This window comes from Cyanistes caeruleus, chromosome 5, assembly GCF_971803275.1.
Source record: "Cyanistes caeruleus chromosome 5, bCyaCae1.hap1.1, whole genome shotgun sequence".
In the NCBI taxonomy this organism is placed as follows: domain Eukaryota; kingdom Metazoa; phylum Chordata; class Aves; order Passeriformes; family Paridae; genus Cyanistes; species Cyanistes caeruleus.
The window spans coordinates 50,517,542-50,539,868 of NC_141705.1; the positions used below are offsets into that span (position 1 = coordinate 50,517,542).

The 22,327-nt window shown below is 36.8% G+C and overlaps 1 long non-coding RNA gene across 1 annotated transcript in view; it reads left to right on the forward strand.

Annotated features, from left to right (window-relative positions):
- The window catches only part of LOC111929424 (uncharacterized), a 100,559-nt gene that overhangs the window by 32,197 nt on the left and 46,035 nt on the right, over window positions 1-22,327 (forward strand). Inside the window, exon 3 of the long non-coding RNA XR_015286715.1 lies at window positions 18,100-18,184. This is a non-coding gene — a long non-coding RNA (uncharacterized LOC111929424). The remainder of the gene's footprint in view (window positions 1-18,099; window positions 18,185-22,327) is intronic.

Genomic DNA, 22,327 nt, shown 5'->3' on the forward strand with positions numbered 1-22,327 from the left:
ATGTCACTACTCTGTGTAATGTGGTGGTGTACAATGTTCTAGTTACCGTCGTTTCCGTGCAAGATCCCAGCTGAGGCTGAAACCACATTATGCAAGACACTGTTCATACTTATAATTCTGGAAAGTTTAAAATATAAAAAATTTAAAGCAGTGTAGGGTGAAGAAGCTGACTAACTGCCCTTTTATAGCTAAGGAATTTAGAGGATGTTGCATACAGAATTAATAAACTTATTCTGCAAAGCATGTAGGAAGTTATGAACTAACTGAACCCAGCTGCTGAACCAGCTGCTTGGCTGCTTCTGTGAATGCCCTGTGGAGCAGGAAAGGTCCTCATTTCTGGTGAACAGCTTGTCTGTGTCCTGATTTCACACCCCAGTTGGGGGGCTGTCAGTGCAGCATTGCCCACATGCCCTGCTGTCCCACAGAGAGCCCTCAGCACACCCCAGGGGTGGCCTCTGTCGAAACAATTCAAGGATAAAGGCAGCAAGATGCAACATAAAGCACACCTGCCACAAAAGAGATATACAACTAGTAGCATCCTCCCTCCTATCTTGTTCTCTTAAACACTTCTTCAGTGTTTAAAGTCTGAGTTCCAAGATGTTTGGTTCCATTGCTTTATATTGATACAGTTATTTTGATGTTATATTCACTGAGAATGAACTTGCACATGTCAAGTAATCAATATAAATAAAAGAGGGAAGCTCTGAAAACAATAACCAGCACTGCATAAAAATAATTCACTACATAAATTCCTAAAGGTAGGGACTTGTTTTACAGATAGTTGTAGCTTCTTGACACTGCTCTAATGCCAATATAAATAATTCTTATGTTAGTGTATTATAGACAGAGCAGTGTGTTCAAGTTATTCAAATTTATTAAGTAGGGAAAATCTTTCAAAAAATATCAATTTTTGGCTAAAACGCTGACATTTTATGAAAGCTCCTTCACTTAATAAATATTTGCATATTCTGAATAGACCGTTCTGCCTGGAGTGTACAATAACAGAAGAGGGGACTCATCATGTAGGAGTCAAAACAATTGAAGAATATATGTGCATCACTGTGTTTGAAATGAACACCCTAGATTTTCTATTTATGTCTTTTATGATCTTATGCATTCAAGGCTTCAGAAACCCTTGAAATGTGTTAGGAACATGCAGACTAAAATCTCACCCCAGCAAATGCTGAACAGTTGAAGGTCTTACTGTGATCCTGGCCTCTTTCCACCAATTTAATGACAGAAGGATTTCTCTCTTTTCCCTATGAACTGACCTTTAATTTTGATTCCTTGTGTGTCTTTGGACAAGCCATTTAATTTCACAGTATCTTGATTTCTTCTTCTATAAAATTTAAAGCTAATTTTCACAGGCAAGATGATGCTCAATATTTATATAAATTTATGACAGTCTTAGAAAACAGATTCTTAAGGAAGATATTAATTACTGTTTTTAATAATCAATGGAGCATTGCACTTGACACAACATTGCTAAACGAAGACAAGACACAGCAACTTGTTTAAGGGGATTTTAGACTAATAAATCACGGAATATTTTGAGTTGAAAGGGACCCACAAGGATCATCAAGTCCAACTGTTAAGTAAATGGCCCATGCAGGGATCAAACCCATGACTTTGGTATTATTAGTACCGTGTTCAAATCAACTGAGCTAATGCCTTAGCTGTTACTCAAAGTCAAATTCTATCAAAACTGCAAAGAAAATCTATATTAATTTTCAGCACTGATACAAAATTAATGCCAACAAAACTACTAGGTACCCAGAAAATTTAGACTTAAGTTTTGCTGAGGAAATATTGTCATGAAAATCTTGATCAAATAATAATCTCAATCTGGAAATGTGTAGCAGAGTTTCAAAACTGTAGGCCTGTGAAATTAATTAAAGCTTCACAGTGCTGTCATTTTGGTTTTAAAAGTTTAAGACAATTGCTTTTGAATTTTTAAGACTGCATTCATATAATCCCCAAATTTAATATGTTACTTTAACATGGATAATAAAATAGAGTAAAATCTCAAATGGTGAAATCTTTATTCACTGCTCAGAACTTTTATGAGTCCAAAATGTGAACAGCAAAACCAGCTGTGTGTGAAGATCCACCAAATTGATAGATGTAGGTAACAAAATAATCTATTTTCTTCCAATAGCTCTGTATTTTTCTCAACATGAAATTTAGCAACCGTTACTCATTAGAGTGTATTGGACATTGTATATAGACACTGTAAAGAGAAGCAAAGTCCTGGAAAAAAGCCACTTTCTCCAGATTTAACATTAAAAGTTATCTGAAACATAATTCTTTGTGATTTTCTCCTTATAGGTGCTTGTATCAGAACTAGGAGAGATTTCTTAGAAGCAGGTCCCTGCCCCTTAACCTTACATCACTCATCTGGAATAGAGTCTGGTTGATTTTTTAAGTTTGGCCTTATGAAAAGCAGCAAACTTGAGTATTTTCATGGTAGCAGAGTTTTAGAGTAGCAGGCTTTTCTATCCATATTCCCTTGACTGAACAACTTGAACTTTTCTTATGCTACTCCCCATCAGTAGTTAGAATTGTTCATTCTTTCTTTCTTGAAGCTGGTTCCCTTGCACTGTACAGATATGTCAGAGGTCTGTAGCACATTGTACTTCCAGCAGAAGGGTTCTTCATAGCTGCCTCTCCAGCAGAGTGTGAGTACCATACTTATGGAACAGAATAACACAGATATTTACTAAAATATTTTTATTGTTCCAAGTGAATAAAAGTTTTGTTATTCTGAGTGCAGTGCTGCTGCATTTTTTCTGGTTTTGAGTGAGTTTTCTTTTTCAATATACATTTCTATTGTTTAAATTGAGCCCTACTACTTATTTCCTTCACAATATGATTGCACATTTATGAGCACTTTAATGAGAAAGCTGCTCTAACAAAGTGTTTGGTGAAGGATAGAAATCAAGAGGTTAAAGTTTTGAAGTATTAAAAATAAAGCAGGAAAACAGTGCAAATAATGTTCTTTCCCTTGGTGATATAGCATCCTTTATTAAAAAACAGAGATACTATTCATCTGAGAGTTACTCTTTATTTCTGTGGCCCCCAATGGCATTCCAGAGGCAAGGGAAAAGTTTCTTCATAGTCTTTACATGCTCTTGTAGAAAGCTTCTCATAAAGGCAATAAAGAATATAAACTTTGTTAAGCTGAAGAATATAAACAAACCTGATTTAACTCAACTTTTAAAAAGATCTTTTACATTAGTCTCACCATTTGATAACTATCATATCAGTCATGCACACGCTGATCTCCTGGAAATATTCAGGTGGAGAAATATTGCTGGACTCAAAGTAAACACTTGGGGAGGGGAGGGGAGGGGAGGGGAGGGGAGGGGAGGGGAGGGGAGGGGAGGGGAGGGGAGGGGAGGGGAGGGGAGGGGAGGGGAGGGGAGGGGAGGGGAGGGGAGGGGAGGGGAGGGGAAAACTGACTGAACCAATTCCTCCACAAAACCGTGGGAAAATGCAGGAATATTAGGTAGGTGAGTCTAATGAAAGAATAACAATCTAGGAATTCACATCAATGGATTATAAAGAAATATCAAAGAGATTCTCAGAAAGATGTAAAAATGAACTAAATTATGTGGCTTGGAGTATTTCATGGATAAATGGAAGAAAACACAGAAAGAAATATAAGTTTTAATTGACGTGGAAAAGTAGCTATGGAACAGTATATAACAGTATAACAGTTCTGCTCTCTTTTAAGTACTTTCTTGAGTAAAACCTAAATACGATCCCAATGCAACCACTCAAAACAGGCACCAAGCCACCACTAGGAAAACAGGCTCCTAACTTGTTTCATTAATTCTGTCATTTGAGTCCACTATTTTTAATTCACTGCGAAACTGAGAGAGGAAACTAAGACAGGCCTTATGTTAGAAATTTCTAAAGCTTTCCTCCTGTGTGAACCAGAAGTAGAATATTTTGGGTTCTCATAGAAACTGAAACTGTTTATTAAAGAAAGCAGAAATTTCCAGAAGCACCTGTAAATACAGCTGCCTATTTTCTTACTCTGCAGACATTAAAGTTTCTGTTCATGTTGTGAGTAAATGGTACACAGTTGTTAATAGTTTTGATGGACTCATGTATCAAATGAACCTCTTATTTTGTGAAAATTTTTCATGCTTCAGATACAGATAATCAATTTTGAGAATTAAGAATTAAGTCAATTATGTATCATCATCTGTGAAAGAAAAATTTCACATAGGCAAGATTCATTCACCAGTTGATAACAGCCAACTCCTTGTAAGGTGTTTCCTTAGGCATGATGATATGATCAGAAGAAAGGAGGTCTCTGAAAAGAAAATATTCTCCTCTTGAAAAGTAAACTGACAATTTCCATGTTGAAGAGCAAGTTCATCCCTGGTTATTTCAGCCGATGTCTTAGCTTGAAATCTGTTTAGGCTGTGTGGTTATGTCATAAATATCCCTGTGGCTATCTAAAACACTTGGCACATGGTTGTTGCTGCCGCTGAGTCTAGGGAACACCTCTTTCTCATCTCAGTCCTCTGACATAATGAAGTTCTGTGTAGGCTCATCACAGTGTGTATTCTGAGCTGTGCCGCTCTCATTTCTTCTTCTGCCAAATGGTCTTTTATTTTGGATGATGGTATATTATTCACTACACATTCTGCTTTCATTCAGGATTCTGTCATTTGTTTCCTTGAAAGTTATCACCATAGCTTTGGTGCTTCAAAGATAGAAACTAAATACAGTATAATGCTGGCAGAATTCAGTTGAATAATTTACCATGCCAGTCAGTCAGAGGAACACATTTTAACAATGTGCTACATGGTATCAGGAAAATAATTTTCCAGTTTTTAAGGCCATGTGACTATAAGGAATCAGGATAAGTTTACTTCCTCTATAAACCTTGATAGTTACAAACAGTATGTTTTGTAAATGGAGTCACTCTTCTTCGTTTTGGGGAATGAAATGATGGAGGTCTAAATGACTCAAAAACTGCTGACAGCCTTTTATTTATGGTTAACTGCAGTTGCTGTAAATGGTAAAGAAATGGTCAGAAATAAAGGCACATTCTCTGCTGAGACACGTACTTCTGGCTGTTGAACCTCACCTGACACTTTCTGTGGCAACACAAGCCCATTTACAGCTGTGAAAGGGCTCAACCTGACAGAGAAAAGCAAAGCTGGGGTTCTGCTGGACACAGCCGACCTGCAGGTTGACATCTGTGAATTATGCAAAGAGAGGAGCAGAACACAAGCTTGTCCTTAAAAATAGATTGTATTTTCAGTGGAAGAGGGAACAGAGGACCACTCTTGCCTAATAATTATTGAAGTTGGGAGGGTACTTATTCCCATGGTGCTTCTTAGAGAGGAATAGTTTGTTTTGGCTTGTCTCTTCAAGTGGAAACATAACTGTGAATTAAAAAATGGCATGCTGAGTTATAGGAGTGGCTTTTTTGCTGCTTGCCATAGAAAAGCTGTGGGTAGAGGGCAAGTTGTCATTAATTTTTGAAGCCTGAGTGCGCTTTTCATACCCTGGTGCTGAATAGTGAGAGGTGCAATGTAGAAAGTTTATGAATAATGCTAATAAATGGAGTGTTCACACTGCTGTTTTCCTTTCCCAGTATGACATAGCCACCTGCTCCCTACTTTTGGAAGAAAGTGGTACAAGATAAATTCCGCCTTATTTAGAAATATGAGAAGCTAATTTATTCACAATAAGAATTCCATGAGCATTAGGTTCCTTTGTTTGAGTTTCTTTCTACTTCTGTTTGATAATTTATTATTAATATATTAATTTTTTAAGTTTCATTATTTTAGTAATATTCTTCTATATGTTATCTTCTAGAGTAATAATACCACTTTAGCCCCATTGTGATTGTAGATCTGCATGGTCCAATGTGGAGTCAAACTACAGGTTATTATAGGGTTTTTTTTAATACTGATTTCTTGAAGAAGAAAAAAACCCAAACTATTAACATCATAACATATAAAACAATTTTTTTAAGACCTTAACCACTATGTTGTTCAATAAGTTTCCAGACCAGATACAAAATATAATGGTTTTAGTAATGTGCAGAACATTTGAGAAGCTATAAAGAGTGTAAAAAGCAACATATATATAACACTATTACAGAATTTGAGTAACTTTTACATGCTGCTGCATGTCAAAGAGCAGGGTTCACTGTATCAAACATGATTTCATAAGCATGGCCAAAATTAAATCACATGCACAATGTAGACATGCACAAGTAGCACTTTTGAGTAGGATTTTTGTCATTCTGGAACCAATACAAACTCATGGTCCAACTGGTCTCACATAATAAAAACAACTCACTTCTACTCTTGGTCTTTTCTTATCAAGAAGAACTTATGAATAAAGAGAATGAAAAAGCAAAGAGTAGAATTCACGTCTACCTTATTTCATGGAAAAGTTTGCTTATATGCTTACCTATTTCAGCCATAACTGGATGGTAGTTTTCACTAAGAGACATAATTTATTAACTATGTTACTATAACATAATTTTGCAACAAACCATGAAGGAATCATTGTTCCACAGAGAAAGGGTCTGCTTTGTATTCTTTCTTTTGAAACAAACATAGCATTAGGCTTTGTCTGCTAACAACAGAGGGAGTTCCTCTGTAGTTGTATTACATTTTCTAGAGAAATGTCTGAGTAACTGTCATGAATAGAAATTAAAAATTGTGCACAGAAAAGTGTTTAAATAGGGAACTTTTAAGCAGTAAAACACTTCTTTCCTTTTTTGTTCTCTGAAAATAAAATTCGACATTGTACATATTGTATGCAAGCCCTAAATATCATGTATATTCTATTTTGAGAGCTAATGAGGACTTAGTATTTAATAGGTTTTGTTTGGACATGGAATTTTACCTGTGTGCTGCAAAGCATCTGCAGAAGTCCATAAATGTATTCAAGAAATGTTGCTCAGACTAGGCTGAGTTGTGTTATGATTTTCTCACTTTCACTATTTTACTTTCATTTTGAACATTGCTTAATGGCTTCTGTCAGGTATGAGTTATTGCTCTTGGAGTCAAAAACATAATATTGAATTTATTTTTTTTTTCTGTAAACAGATTTCATTAAATGGCATGTTTTATCAAAGGCTAAAAATACTCCTATAGGAAAATATCCTCAGAGTCCCATGGAAGACATCTTTCTCTCATCTTTCATGTCAAAAGTAACACATTACCTTCAATGCTGTATAAGCTTTGCTCCCCATCTTTGCTGTTTTCAGGAGGGTAAAAAAGAATACAAGAAATGGTCTATTAATAGATATTATTGCTTAATGCCATTGCTTTGGAAAGCAAGTGTCTGTGTGTTGCAAATTGTAGCCCACACAGAATTTACAAGACACCAGGACAAGTATGATTTCTTTAGCTTCATTTTTTTTTTCCATTGCAGACTGCCAATACCCACAGACACCAGAAAAATATTATATAAAAATGAGAGTGCACAGTAAGTGAACTGTCTTTGATATCTTTTATGAGGTACAGATGCTCTTGTGAGGGAAAGCAAAAAGAGGATCATATTTCTTACTCATAAAACAACATTGTGCATAATATGAGAGGATTAATGAACCTCAAAGGCTTAGAACCAAAGAGCATTTTAGAAAAAGGTATCTAGAACGACACCAACTGTAACAGTACAGCAATGTATGAATAAAAGCCTTGATAAGAAATTTTCCTATGGAAGTATTTGTAATATTTTTTTTTCCAGGTTGGTGTTTCTTAAGTAAGGGCCATAGTATTAGCTGATGTTTCAATTAAGGTGAAAATTACATTTCAGAATAGTCATGTTCTGTGTGGTTCTGAGGAGGTACATTGCTGTAGTTTCCCTATTTGTGTATCTGGTTGTCTCAAAGTGTCTGTGGAGAAAGTTTTGGCAACAAATGCCAAAACTTTGAGGTTTTTTATGCTAAAAAAACATAATTCAACTTTTCTTTAGGAAATGTAATTTGGACTTTCATCAAAAAACTTAATTCCTTGAAAGAACTTAGAGGTGTTTAGTAAATAATAAATCGGTGAAGCACAGGCACAGGTAAAGTCAGTTTTCTGCATCATTGGTAACTTACAAGTAAAATGGGTATTTCTGAGAATTGTCTGGAAGGTCTTTCATTCTTCCATGCACAGTCCTCCATGACTCTGTCTCCCATCAGCTCACCACAGCATTTGCTTTGGTTGGAAGCCTTATAGTCTCTCCTTGAAGGGTGACACTTTTCTCATATATGAATCCTGAAGCAAAGCGTTGAGGTGAGCAAAGATACACAAGATACACAAGAATAAAGCTACCTACATGTAGAACAATGCCTGGACAGACCCTTTCTCTAGAAAATCTACTGCCAGACCTTTTAGATCACTCATGACACTCCCTTTCATTTCTTCACACAGTGATACTGTAGATGAGTAGGATTTAATTGGAAATACAGTACTGTGGTAAATACTGTCACTCACAAGCATAAATATTGCATACATTTATCAGATGTACCGACAAGGATCTCAGAAATATGCCTTCTAAGACAGTTTCATTGCACACTAAATATAAAAAACTTTTCTTCACATATGCTCCCAAATGTTACAGTGCTCAAAGAGGCAGAATTCCATTTAGCAAGGGAGATACTTTTGGTTTGCTACCAGTCCTGGTATTATAAGTTCAGTGGAAATTATTCTGGGCTCTGTTGGAGCTGGCAGCCTGCAAGTCTATAATGGAAGCAAATGATAGACTTCCTAAAGCGACAGTATCATTTCACTAATGTGCAACTAAAAGTATTCAAGTGAAATCTAATAGCTTTTACTCTCCAGAAACATTGTTAAAATAATTGCTCCCTCTTTTTTGCAAAGTAATTTTTCATGTAGGAGATTTTCTAGAAGGAATGTAACCTAAACCATAGCAGGGGGATATACACTGCCCAGAAAATACTATAGTAATTCTTGAGTGGTGTAACCAGTGGGTTTCAAGATACCAAGACACTGTGAGCAAAACCAAACCTTCCTGGTTTGGTCTATTTCCCTTTCTTCAAAAGACCATGGGACTTAGCCCATGTTGCTTATTTTACATATTGTTTATTTTAATAAGCAATATACCAAATTGCTTATTAATTGATCTGTGCATTTTTATTTTTTTTTTTATGATTAGGGCATCAGCATGACAATTTTGTTGTACTCTGATGTTGTCTAATTTTATTTGTATTTTCACACCCTCATATTTGTGTGTGTACATATTTATGCACATGAATACTTGGGTAGTGCAGGTATGAATATGTGTGTAGATGTGTGTATGAAGAAAGAGAGGGATATGAGTAAGATATTAGTGGAGTACAACTAAAATATGACTAAAAGCTAAAGTAGCATTTGAAAAAATCTATGTCTGAGCACATTGCCTTTCCTGGCATAAGCTGTGTTTCACAGTGTTGTTTACCACATGAAGTTTTTTCATTTGAGAAGTGAAGACAAATAGGAAACATGTACCAAATAACACCATAACATGAGCATTTGGTGTTGTATACTTCGGTGTACGCTTCTGACCAAATGGGAAACTGGTAGTTTTGCGGGTTTTACTTTTTTGAGTTTTTCTGACTCAAACTTCCTCTGTTTTTTAATTATTAGGAGTTAGGTGGCAATTCGTTATCTCTATGAATTAGGCATAATCTCAAGCTGTGTTTTTGATACCTCCTTGTCCTTAAGCATGGTAACTGGCACTCAGTCACTGGCATTTCTCTTTGCTGCTGCCTCAGGAACGTGATACAGTCACAGCTCAAGAGTTTTCCTGCTAGACCTGAGTCTATTCCCACTCCCAGCTGAAAAAGGGTGCTGGGGAGTTTAGGGAAAAATGGAGCAAGGTGTGGGACGTGCAAGGGCGGCTGTCTGCTCACCCCATTGTGCTGTAGGACGGCAGTGCTTTCAGCAAGTGCTGCCAACTCCCTGCAGCTGCAGTGCACCAGGCTCCCTTGTGATCCCTCTGCTCTGTGCCGTGGGCAGCAGCTGCCAGCTGGAATATGTAGCACAGTCTGGTTGTACTTCAAAAAGATGTAGACTCTCTGCCACAGCTGAGCCACTGCTTTTCCCCAGAAGGCAAAAATTCACCTTTGCAGGCTGAACCCTCAGTTGGTTTCCATGTTCTTCACATTGTCTCCTTCTAGTGACCACCGTGTGGAGACAAGCAATGCACGGGTGCATCTCACCCCTCAAAGTGAGGGTCAGGAAGGGGGAATAACCTTAAACCTCTCTAAAGTGATCACCCACTCCTTTCTGATCATGTGGCTGTGGGCCTTACCATTGCTGTGTGATTACAGACTCGCATTAAGCTGACAGTGCAGTTCACTGCCTGAACCTTGAAATTTAACACTCTGCAAGTATTTAACCTCTTTGAAATGCTGACAGAAACATTTGGTTTTAAGGTATATAAGGCCAGATTCTTCCCTCCCATAATTTCATTGGTTATAGTGAAATTGTACCACAGAGAAAATTGTCACGGAAAATCCTAAAATAGTACTTTAATCACTAATAACCTCTAGACACATAGTGCTGCATGAAATAAATAAATCCCCTTTTCAACTTCAAAGTGTGTGTCTAATAAGAAAAGTGAGAGCCTATAATGTGGTGCCATTATATTCAGCTGATCTGCTTCCTTTCTGGAACCAGAATCGCATTAACCGGCTTCGGTGCCTGCATAGGATCCTTCCTGCTTAACAGTGTTAGTGGCCCTGCAAAGCCAGTACCCAAAGAAAAAGAGAGTTGCATTCTATTCTAATTAATTTTACTCTGAAGCGGTGGCTCAAATATATATTAGCATAGTATATTTGTGTCTGGTTTTTTTAATTCTTTAGTTGATTATTATGAAATTTTATAATTAGAATTGCTCCATGATTAAATCTGTAACATCTGTCTGAATCTCAGCTTCTCCTTTTCAATCTCATTAGGGCACTAGGACAATCCAGATGATTCTGATCATATAATTAGAAAGCAGTGGTGCTCATTGTCTGGTCTGTCCAGCAGAGCAATTGCTGGGGAGTGTGCACCAGAAATAATCCCATTTAAAGCGAGAGTCATTACTCCCCTGTGACACCATGGTAGAGAGGGCTTAAGCCACTCTGAAAACAGCTTGAGTTTAAAGTTACTGCAATGCAAACATTCAGCCCGAGGGCACATATTTACCCCAGGTCACATTTCAGAGCACGGATGATGTTTAGCACTAATTAGCCCCCATGTGGACATGCTGTAAAGTCCATATACTAAAATTAATGTTTCTCTGGACTTGGTAAGGCATAAACATGCCTTAATTGAGGCATGTGCCTAAAGGGTGAGCTGGGCTTGGGAAACAGATCCAAATTTAAGTACTAGGAAAACCTAGGTACTGAAAAAGAACAGTCATGTTTTGTGTACTGGCCACACAGAAAAGAATTTTTCCAATATTTTTAATTCTACAAACTGGGCTTTATCTTTTCCATTAAGTTTCAGTTTGGTTTGTTTTGTTTCTTTTCATATTTTTCATGATATGAAAAAAATATGAAAAATATGAAAAATATGAAAAATATGAAAAATATTTTTTCTTCCTACATGCATGCATGCATACACATGTACACACATTCTTTGACCTGTAGTCATATGTTTACATACACACACCCACACAATACTACAGGTAAAATACAATTTATTTTCCCAGTGCACACAGCATGGCCTAAATGATATATATGCAGCAAATCCCTGGCATGTTGGGGAAATATGCCTGAGCTCCACAGTCAGGGTGATGTTGACACTAGCTTCTTCTGCAGTGAATTCACCTGTGGGTTTTTTTTCCCCAGAGGGTAAAACCCACAAAAGCCTGAAGCAATATTACCTCTATGTTAGACAGCACACTGCAGTATGTTCAATTTATTTTGTGTACAGGCAGTAACAGGACCCCGGATAAAGAGAAGAAAAGCAATGGCTTTTTGTTGCGTGATTTTCCTTGCTCTCCCAGCAGTTCCCCTTTACATTTGAAAAGCAGCAGCAGCAGGTGTTTGTTTTATTTGACACCTCACTGGAAAGGTCCACAGCATGAATTGATGCAAGTGTGTTGCTGCAGTACCAAAGGCCTTTTGCATGTGTATGTGTGTATGATGTTGGAGGAGACAGCTACAGCTTGTTAGTGATGGTGTCCCGCTTACAAGTGGCTCACCAGGGCAGCAAAGAGGATTTCAGCTCTAGTTTGGGATGCTGGCACAGGATGCTCTCGGGCTATGTTGTGCTGCCCTGTTGGACAGTGCTGCTGTCGTGGCTGTCCTTCTCTCATTCCTGGAGGTACTGGGGATCTCCAGGGAGAACCATCTTTATGTGAATGAGGACTATGACACTGCAGGGTGCAACCTGAGCGTTAATGGGTCAGTGAGTGACAGCTGAGCCTTCTCTCTGAGGTACAGCACTGGCTATCACTGCCAGGAGCACAAGGTCTAGACAGTGAAGTGTGCCAATTTAATTTTGTCACATGTGGCTGGGTTGTACAGACATGGCTGTTTCTAGAACTCTTTGGCAATACTAAAACTGATTCAGACCACAATACAACATTTAAGGATGCTAATTAGAAAATAATTGCGCTGGGTTGTACAGATTTTACCATTGTAATCTATCTTAAAGGCCCCTATAGAATGGGAAGAAGGTATTTTAATGCACTTTGCATGCAAAATGAGGCACTAGATTTTGTGATTTGTAACAAAGCAGAGTAAAACCGCCATCATCCAGTAAATCAGGAAGCAAAAATAGTTCTTAAGGAGTTAGTATTCTGCTTTATTTGCTAATTAAAATGGGGTTTGGAACTGCTCTTCAAAATGATTGCTCTAATTAATTCGTTGCTCTTTTGCACTTCTACCGTCTATGCCATCTGAATACAAGGCAATCTCTTGTGCTTCTCAAAAGCATGATGGCCAACAGGGCATCCTTCCCTTTCTCAGAACAGCAGGCTTTATTGCTTGTCAGTATTTAATAAAATGTCTATTCTATACCAGGGCTAAAAAGTCATCCATATATACACTCTCAAAAATTTCTTTCCAACAAAATGCAAGTAAAAACCACATTTTTAATTAACATCAAATATTTGTTTAACTTAGGCAGAATTAAAAGAAAAACAAATGATCATTTTTATAAGGCCAGTGACAGACTTTACCTTTAATTACCTTTAAAGCTTAATAAAAGATAGTGACTATTGTAATTGCTATTCCTGTCACTGTGATATAATCTTTCATTTTGTGGTTAATGGATGATATTTAAGGTAGTTCCTACAGTTGCCTTTAAAACGTTGCCTGCAGTATTGACACGACTGTGCAGAGCACCAGATATCATATATGAAAAGGGGACCAAGGGAGTGAAGTGTGGAAGAAGATGCACTCATTTTACATTCTTCAGACTGCCCAAAAGTTTGAAAATTATTCAGATCAGTCAGGATTTAAGGAGGTGTAATTGAAATATTGATTGTGAATATATTGTCTGATAAAGGTAGCCTTGTGTTTTCTTAAACATATACTGCTTTCTGTGCATTTATATTATTCACAGGTTTCAGTGAAGAATTTAATACCACAAAGTCTGCTTGCAAACTGTTGAAGTCAGTGGCTTGCTCAGTACAGGAGGATACACATTCTATTCTTTTTTATATATATTAAAAATACAAATTCTAAAATTTGAACGAGAGGAAAAAATAAAGAATGGATCTGGAACTGAAGCTCACTGAAGAAAGCAATCACTAAAATCACTGGAAAAAAAATCAGTATAGAAAGAGATTCCAAATTATTTCAAAACCTTTTTGATCAAATCTGCAATACTTGCAAGTAGTAGCATGCTCCCACAAGTATCACTGGAGTGACCTCAACTATATTTGGAAAAGAGATGTGAATCCCTCGTGTCTCATGCTGTTTGACTAGTTACATTTGCCATGACTGACAGGAAAGTTTTAAACTCTTCAGATTTTCATTGCCAGCATATTTGGAAATAACCTCTGTTTACTTAGGGTGTGTCTAAATGACCATGAATACAGCCTGTTGTATTTTAAGTAATTTAGGATATTAAAGATGAATGGTCCTAACTTTAGTTCTGTGAGGATTTTTATGCCTTCAAGCTTGAGCTACGTTAGGATTTTTTGATTATGTTTTGTGGAGCATCTGGATCCAGGGTGTTATGAGCACTGTATTAAATACTAGATAATTGTGGTAAAAATCCATTTTTCAGGAAAACATCTCTGCCAACACAAACTGTCAAGTTATTTCAAGTTTGTCTCTCCCTATCTATTTGGTTGGTTATTAAAAAAAAGCAAATGTGGAAATGGCCTCATAGTACCTGGGTACTCTCTGGTTAAGAAATTTCCATCAGAACAGTATTTGTTAGTAAATTATAAATCATCGGAAAGAACAAGCACTTTATTTTCTTGCCCATCTGGCTTTTCAACCCCAGTCCAATATCAAACAAATGCTGTTAAAGTTTTCTTCCTTAAAAATGAGCAAGTAGAATTAACGGCCCCTACAGGTCCCATAAAATAAATCTTCTCTGGGAACGGAGGCAGTGCTCTGCCTGTCTCCACTGTGCAGGTTGTCTCTTGCAGAGGGCCTCTTCTCTGCTGGACACATGTGGATTCTTCCTGGGACAAGGTCCTTCTTGCTCTTGGGAGCTACACTCTATCCATCTTTGAGTGTCATCCACCCTCATGCTGCTCACCTCCACTGGATTGTCTTTTCAGCTTAGTACTAAACTCTATCTTTCCTGCTTCATTTTTTTCCGCCTAATGATTTATTGAAATAATGACCCACAATTTTATAGCTGAGTGTTTGCAGCTTGCAAATGGTTGCAAGTACTTAGCCTTCATTTTTGTGCCTTATAACGTTGTGATTTACTGCTGTAATCGTTATTTTCCCTACATCTGGAATATAGGCTTGCATACTCAAATCGTCATAATCCTATACATTAACATTTGCAATTCCTTTGCATTTCACTCCCACTACCAGCAGTTTTGTAGCTATGCATTTGCAAAATACTACTCTGGCAACAAAAAAATCTTTTTCAGTTAATTTTATATTTTAAAATAGAAAAGGAAAAATTTCTCTCAGTAGCAGTAAGAGGAGAAAAAAAAAAACATGTGAGATTTGCTTCCTAATTTCACTGCATTATTGTCATTCCTAACTACCTGTCATCTGTCTGTGCCTGTCAAAATCTGCTGATTTTCTCTGTTGTCCATCCTTATTTTAACAGAGGTGCCTATTGCAATGGAGCTTTTTGGAGGTGCTTCCTGAAACAGAAAGGAATTAATTCAAGTGTTTTTCTCCTGTGTAAGCAGCATCTGCTGATACTTCTACCTGGTAAAACAAATATGTTTGTGGAAAGAGGCAAGAGTGTCTAGAAGGTAAAACACAAAGTCCTACCAATGTGAGTACTGATGAGATATCTTCTGTCAAGTGTGTGAGATTGAGAAGAGTGCAGTGGGAGAGCCTGGTGGCATGGAGAGATAGCTGAAACAAGCAGATGGCTTAAAGGAAGCTGAGAAAGGCTGTTAGCACATAAAGCAGCAGACACTTGATGATGAATTGCCATTTTGAGTTGCTAGTTTTTTCTTCCTTATTTAGCTAACTACTGTTCCAATAATGACTTATATAATAGTTTCTCCAGGAAGACTTTTACATCTTCTTTCATTGGAGGCATCTTTTTTATAGAATGAAAGCACAGTAAGGTCTAATCAGTAAAGGGTCTAAAATCAGTAAGGTCTAATACAAGAAAAGGAAAAAACTGGGATGAGAGAGAAAGGTAATTATGCAACTTGCTTTATTTTCTTCTAATCAAAGTCATTCATTGCCCTATAAATGGAAAATAAGAACCTATGAGTTGAAAGAAGGAAGTCCAAATGGTCAGGCTGCTCAGGTTATATTTGTTGCACCCGTGCCAGTGGTAACTTACCCCATTCCAGCTTTTATGTCCTGGACATAGGTCCATATCACCCCTAAGCTCTTCATATCTTGCTGCTTAAGATGTCTCATTACAGTAGACCTGTCCATTACTTCTCATCTAACTTTAGGCAGACCGCTTAATTTACTCTTTTGGTTTCCCTGCCTGTGAATTTTAGCTTGCAGCTCTTAACTAACCTCAGAGCAGCATATGTGGGAGGTGAGATCTTGTTACAACACATCAAATAATATAGTAATTCTCAGGAACACTCAAGGATGATACGTCTTCCCAAGGCAGGACACAAAGATTGCATTTTGCCATGGAGGTAGAGGGCCAGGCAGATCTCTCCAGCAGGTCAGTCCTGCATGATCAGCCCATGGCAGGTGAGAAGCTCTTTTCAACTAGCTGTCCCCATCAGACAGTCTGGGCAATATATGGCAGGTGTATGCATGGCAGTCAAGCTTACTTGGACAAGGGTGCACCAAGGCATATTTCAGAAAGCTCTAAACCTTGTGCACTCATGTGGCTGGGCCTGTGCTGAATCATCAGGCAAGTTGTGTATGTTGTCTAGTGTCTCCAAAGAAGAGGAAAGTGATGAAGGGTCTGGAGCACAAGTCCTATGAGGAGCAGCTGATGGAGCTGGGGTTGTTTAACCTTGAGAAAAGGAGTCTCAGCAGGACCTTATTATTCTCTACAATTACAAGCAAGGTGGGGCTCACTCTCTCCTCCCAGGTAACAAGCAATAGGACAACAGGAAACAGCTTCAAGTTGCACCAAGACAGGTGTTGACTGGATATTAGGGAAAGTTTCTTCACTGAAAGGGTAATTAAGCATTAAAACAGACTGTCCAGGAAAGCGGTGGAATCATCATCCCTGGAAGAGTTCAAAAATCATGTGGACGTGGTGCTTAGAGACAGGGCTTAGTGATGAACTTGGCGGTGCTGGGTTAATGGTTGAACTCAATATCTTAGGGCTCTTTTCCATCTGTAATCATTCTGTGATTCAGTGGAATACATCCTGGATTAGACATGATGAGTGTCCTTCACCAGTTACCTAAGAATGGGGTGGTTCTGGTTTCTAAGAGAACAGTGAGATACTGGTGTGCTTCAAGGCAAAAACACACACAGCCCTTGGGAACCTGGCAGTGTATTCTTTGGTTTCCTTTTTGCTAAGTACATTGGTTTAATGTTATTCCATAACATCTATTCATTACTGCTAATGAATGTAGAAATGATAATGAAAATGCAGCTCCAATTTCCTACTGTACCTGTAAAATATTAGTAATTTAAATGAGGCCATGCAAACCATAAAATTACAGCATCACACACTCTCATCGCAATATGATTTGATTTCCTCTCTAAATGGCTCATCATCAATCCAAATAAAGGTAAAGTGTGGGTCTAACTGTTGTCTTGAATCCAATAGTTTAATTTTATTGCCTCAGTAGCAGCTGCTTAAGTGCCCCTTCCTCTGCCACTCAGTGCTGTGATACGCCTTTCCCATAAAGGAAGTTCATCAAACCTGCCAGGATTCTGCTCCAGCCCACCACAAGGGAGAGTTCTGAACTCTCAGGTTTAGAACTACACAGATTATTCAGAGGGACATATGTGAGCAACAGAGGTGTGAATGTCCCTTTTTTCCCTGAACTTAATTAAAATTCAACAGAAAAATAATAATATTAGTATCATAGAATAACCTGAGATGGAAGGGACCCACAAAGATTATCAAGTCCGACTACTGGGAATATTCACCAATATTACTTCTCAAGTTATCCAACCATCCACGGGCCATTAAACTCATGAAGGAAAGACATGCCAGGGTCAGAAAAATCTGGAAATACAAGAACACTTTGAAAGTCTTCTAAAAATATCTAGGTACTAGTGAACCCTAAGTGAAGAATTTTCTGCTCTAGATGGTTGTTAACTGCCAGGAAATTCCTGCAGTGGACATCATTACTGATAAATCAAGAAAATATTTAAGAAAAAAATCAATGAGGCATTTAATGTAGTCGAATTTCAAACTGAAATAGAAAAATGGAAATGTAAATATGAGTTATCAGGACCCAGAGTTCTATTAAGTTAATATTTTTAACAGGTGAATTTTACCAGTAGGAATAAATTGATTCTATCTGATACTCTGAGAATATAAGTGTCATAACTTCTAATTACTGTAATTCTTGTTCCAATTTCAGAACATTATTTGAAGTAAGAAACAGTGCCAATGTCTTCAGTGGGGAAAAAACCCACATAAGGAAATTGAAGCTGATCCAAATGAAGGTAAAAAGTGCAAATTACTTTGCAGTGTTCTAAAGCAGTTTTTGAAAGTGCTTATATAACCCATACTCAAGCAAAACTCTTTTTTTCTCACTTTTAATATATTTTTTTTAGTGGAAAATTTACATTTACTTTGATTTAAAATCCATTTCACTATGGTGGCTAGGGATTTGGAAGCATGCATACTATGGAAATATTTCTTTGTAATTTCTGGGCCTGAGTTGATGCAGAATAAAAAATTGCTTCATTTTTCTTTCATATCAGTTGCAATGGAAAAGGTACTGCTCACTATGGACACATGAGAGGCACTCTGGGAAGAAGGGAAGTGCAAGGAATATTTCATTGGATGCCTAGGCCTTTTCTGGCCACTTAGCTTGGAATGCAACTCTGACCCTCTAGTGCAGAATTTCAAGTTTTAAATGCCCTACTGTCCTACCTAAGAGGAGTCTTAGAATTATTTTGGTGCATGTAAGGAATATTTTAAAGGAAAGCCTCATTTAAATGGAAATGGATGGCAGTCCTATATCCCACTTGACAGAGCAGCTTTAACTGTACACCTTCTGATTGTCTGCAATAATGAAAGATCTTTATAGTTTTATTCTTGTGTATTATTTCCCAGCTAACCTAATTTAAGAGAACATTGATAATTTATTGTTCAAGTGCATATGAAATGCCAGTAATACACTGCCAGAGTGCTTCCCAGAAAATGTATTTTTGCTTTGTTTTCTAAAATTAAAATTATTAATATTCCATGAGAGTAAAACATAATGTTATCATTTTGTTTTCAGGAGATTTTCACAAACATTTTATGCCACAAGTAGAATAAATAGAAATATTCCCACTACTGCTACTGTACATATTTTATTATAATCATCAATCGGTTTTCATTTTTCAGTCTGGAGTTTCGCGACCTGGATGACAGTGGTTATGCTGATGAAGTTGCTCAGCTAATTAATATATAATGAAGTAATAGCTAGGTTTATCTCTGCACTTCCATACTAATGCCCTGTAACAAGGGCTGTTTAAAAATAAGCATTCATGCCAAAAAAAGTATAGTTCTGTGAACACAAGTCATTTCAGGGAGAAAATAAACTAATGCATCAAGGTTAATGAAAAACAAGCCCAACAAAGATTTTGGTGTGAATATAAACTTCCATCCTGACAGGTTTTATCATTGTCCTTTAAACAAGTGTAAAACAGCACCTCTGGAAAATCCACAAAAACAACTGCTTACAGAAAATCCTATTAAACTCTTCTCTCTGTGGCTTCTTCCAGGGACCAATGAATTTATATCTGCACTTGAGACAAAGTCTCATAAATTGAATTTTAAGGTCTCTGGTGGTTACCACAGCATTCCACCCATCCATCCTGTTTAGTAGGCTTTAAGTGTGTGCTTTAAGACAATTATTAGGAAATATCAATATTGCTGGCGTGAAAATATTGACACTTAAAATGATTTGCTAAATAAGCATGTCACTGAATTCATACATTTAACATATGCTAATATAAATATTTGAGACTTTTCTAGGCAAATTTCAAAGCACGGGACTTTCTTCTTGTAATTAAGCAGTTATTTTACTCTATTTCCTTGTAATTTTAAAGCAGGGAGGGGGTGTTTATTACTTTTTCATAATCATGACATGATTTTTGTGAAGTGTATCCAATACTAATAAGTTCTCCATATAATTTTGAAAATTTAACAACATTTAGCAAAACTATCAGAAGGTACTTCACTATAAATGCCAATGTTAAGTACATGGCTTCTTATTTTCTGGTCTTACTGGAGTCTTTCGTGATATATTACATTTTTTCCTTTTTCCTATTTATTTGACTCACAAAAAATGCATTTTCTTAGTCTAAGCATTTTGATTTTTAAATTCTTATCTTTCAATTTTCTTTTTTTTTTTTTTTAATATATTTTTTGTGAATGTATTCCCAGAAATTTAACATTCAGGAAGAAACAACTGTAGAGAGCAAGAAGTGATGTTAGGGGTTGTTTTACCAAATCTATGGCACATTAATTAATTTATTAATAATTTTTTTTTCCCAGATTCCTAATGGTATCACTAAATGGAACTAAAACACTTTCTGGCTTTATTTTCAATGGGATTTCATTCTGTTCACTGGAATCTGATCTGATTTTTATTTTATAGTCTGATCTTTTCTGATTTTATTTTACACAAAATCTCTACTCTCATTTCCATTATTTTACAACACAGGGACAACTGCTTCTCTACTTCTACAGACTTACTAATTATAAAGAACTTCATCTGGTTTCAAAAATAGATTTTAGATTAAACTATTCTATGAGAAGCTACATGGGTAAATCTATATCGTCAATATAAATCTGTGGCTAAAATGAGGAATTTTAAACCTGCTGTTTCTATGATTCTTTCTTAACATCTACTAAATATGTTATTTTTCCAAGTTATGCCTTCTGCCCAGGATTATTTTTTTTTATGGTTGATCTGGGAGACCTTATTCATAGACATATCCTAGGTCACAGCAAAAGTAAACCTTGAAGAGACTGTATGAAAATCATTAAAACATATCCGTATCTGTTTTCTACATTTTTGTCCACTTGATACAGGAAGTACATGAAAATTTTAGAAAGGGAAGAGGTGTCTACATGTAGTAATCAGAATAGGTGAAATCACAAGAACTACAGAAATTCCCTGAATTTCCTATATTTATGAAATACAGGTTGATTTGATAGTCAGCATCATGACATCATGGGATTAGCAACTATCCATTTCCCTAAATTAAGAGCAGTTAGGAAATAAATGATTAACAGACAGTGTAGAGAAGGAGAAATATTTTTGTGAACCTTTAAAAATTTTTGTTTATTTCACAGCTAATAGTAAATTGTCCCACCATGCAACTATGTTGCACACATTGTGATTTTTCCTTCTGAATAAAATTTGTAAATGTTCCAGTGACTTTCATTTTGGTTTTGTATGAGACATTGATGTAAACTATGTTTAGATAGTTTTAAATACTTCTACTGTATCTAAACCAAACTATTTAATCTTTCTAACAGATTTACTTTTTGTACAATTCTTGTTACATTACAAATAATAGTGAAACCATCTCCATCACCAAATTATTTTTGTCTTTTTCTGAAAGCAGGATTCAGTATATGTGAGATTTTTTGTATTTATTTGAATGGAAGTGCTTATCATAAATGTTATGCTGCAAGTTTTCACCCCAAATGCCATTTCACCTTCTTTTCACTTCTTCTGAGTATTCTTTCGCACCCATAATTTTGTGCTTTCCCTCTGGATCATCTCTGGTGTTCATTATTTACCCATTTTTTCAGAGCCCTTGAAATCAGGACTGCACAGCTGGTGTCTTCTATTTTATTTTTAGATTTGCTACCACTTCCATTTCATTGTGATAACTTTTATCAGAAGAAAAACAAGGACGATCTTATTCATTAAAATAGAATTTTGGATAACCTTAGGGTGACAACAAAGGGATAAAATCCAGGACATGGAGTGCAAAGGCTGGCATGCTTTACTGGACTTGTTACATTGGACTCAAGCTTGGTGATACAATGAGCAAGCTTACTAAGCTACTGTCTCAGTTGTAAGTTCAGAATGTCTTATTTTTATCAGAAAAACTATTGAGTCCTATAATTAAAAATAAGATTTTTGTAGCCACAGGGTTTCCCTGGAAAGATTATACTTCTCTGCATATTATACTTTTCTGCATATTGCATCTTTAAATAAACCAGCTCCCTCATCTCTGCTGTTGAGACAGCAGTTCAGTCTCTTAATTCCTTTTACAAAACCCTTTAAAAATATTAATATGTATGACAGTGCCTTTGCTCAGTGCACAAGGGAGATACTGAAATCTATTCAGTGAGCTGCTGCAGTGAGTAACAGTTCGCAGGAAAGGGCCTCTGTACTTTATGACTAAGATAAAACATCTGGCTCAGAGAGAATTTCAAAAGCATGAGGAGCAAGTTAATTGCAGATAGGATGCAGTGAGTGCCACCAGATCACAGTCATAACACAGTGCTACTGGATGCCTTAGTTTCCTGTGGTGGAATTGCTCTCCTTTTCCTTTAGGACACCAAAACAACCTTGAGCTGAGGTTTTGGTCAGGAGCTGGTTCAGTGACTGCACAGCCCCTAAATGGCCA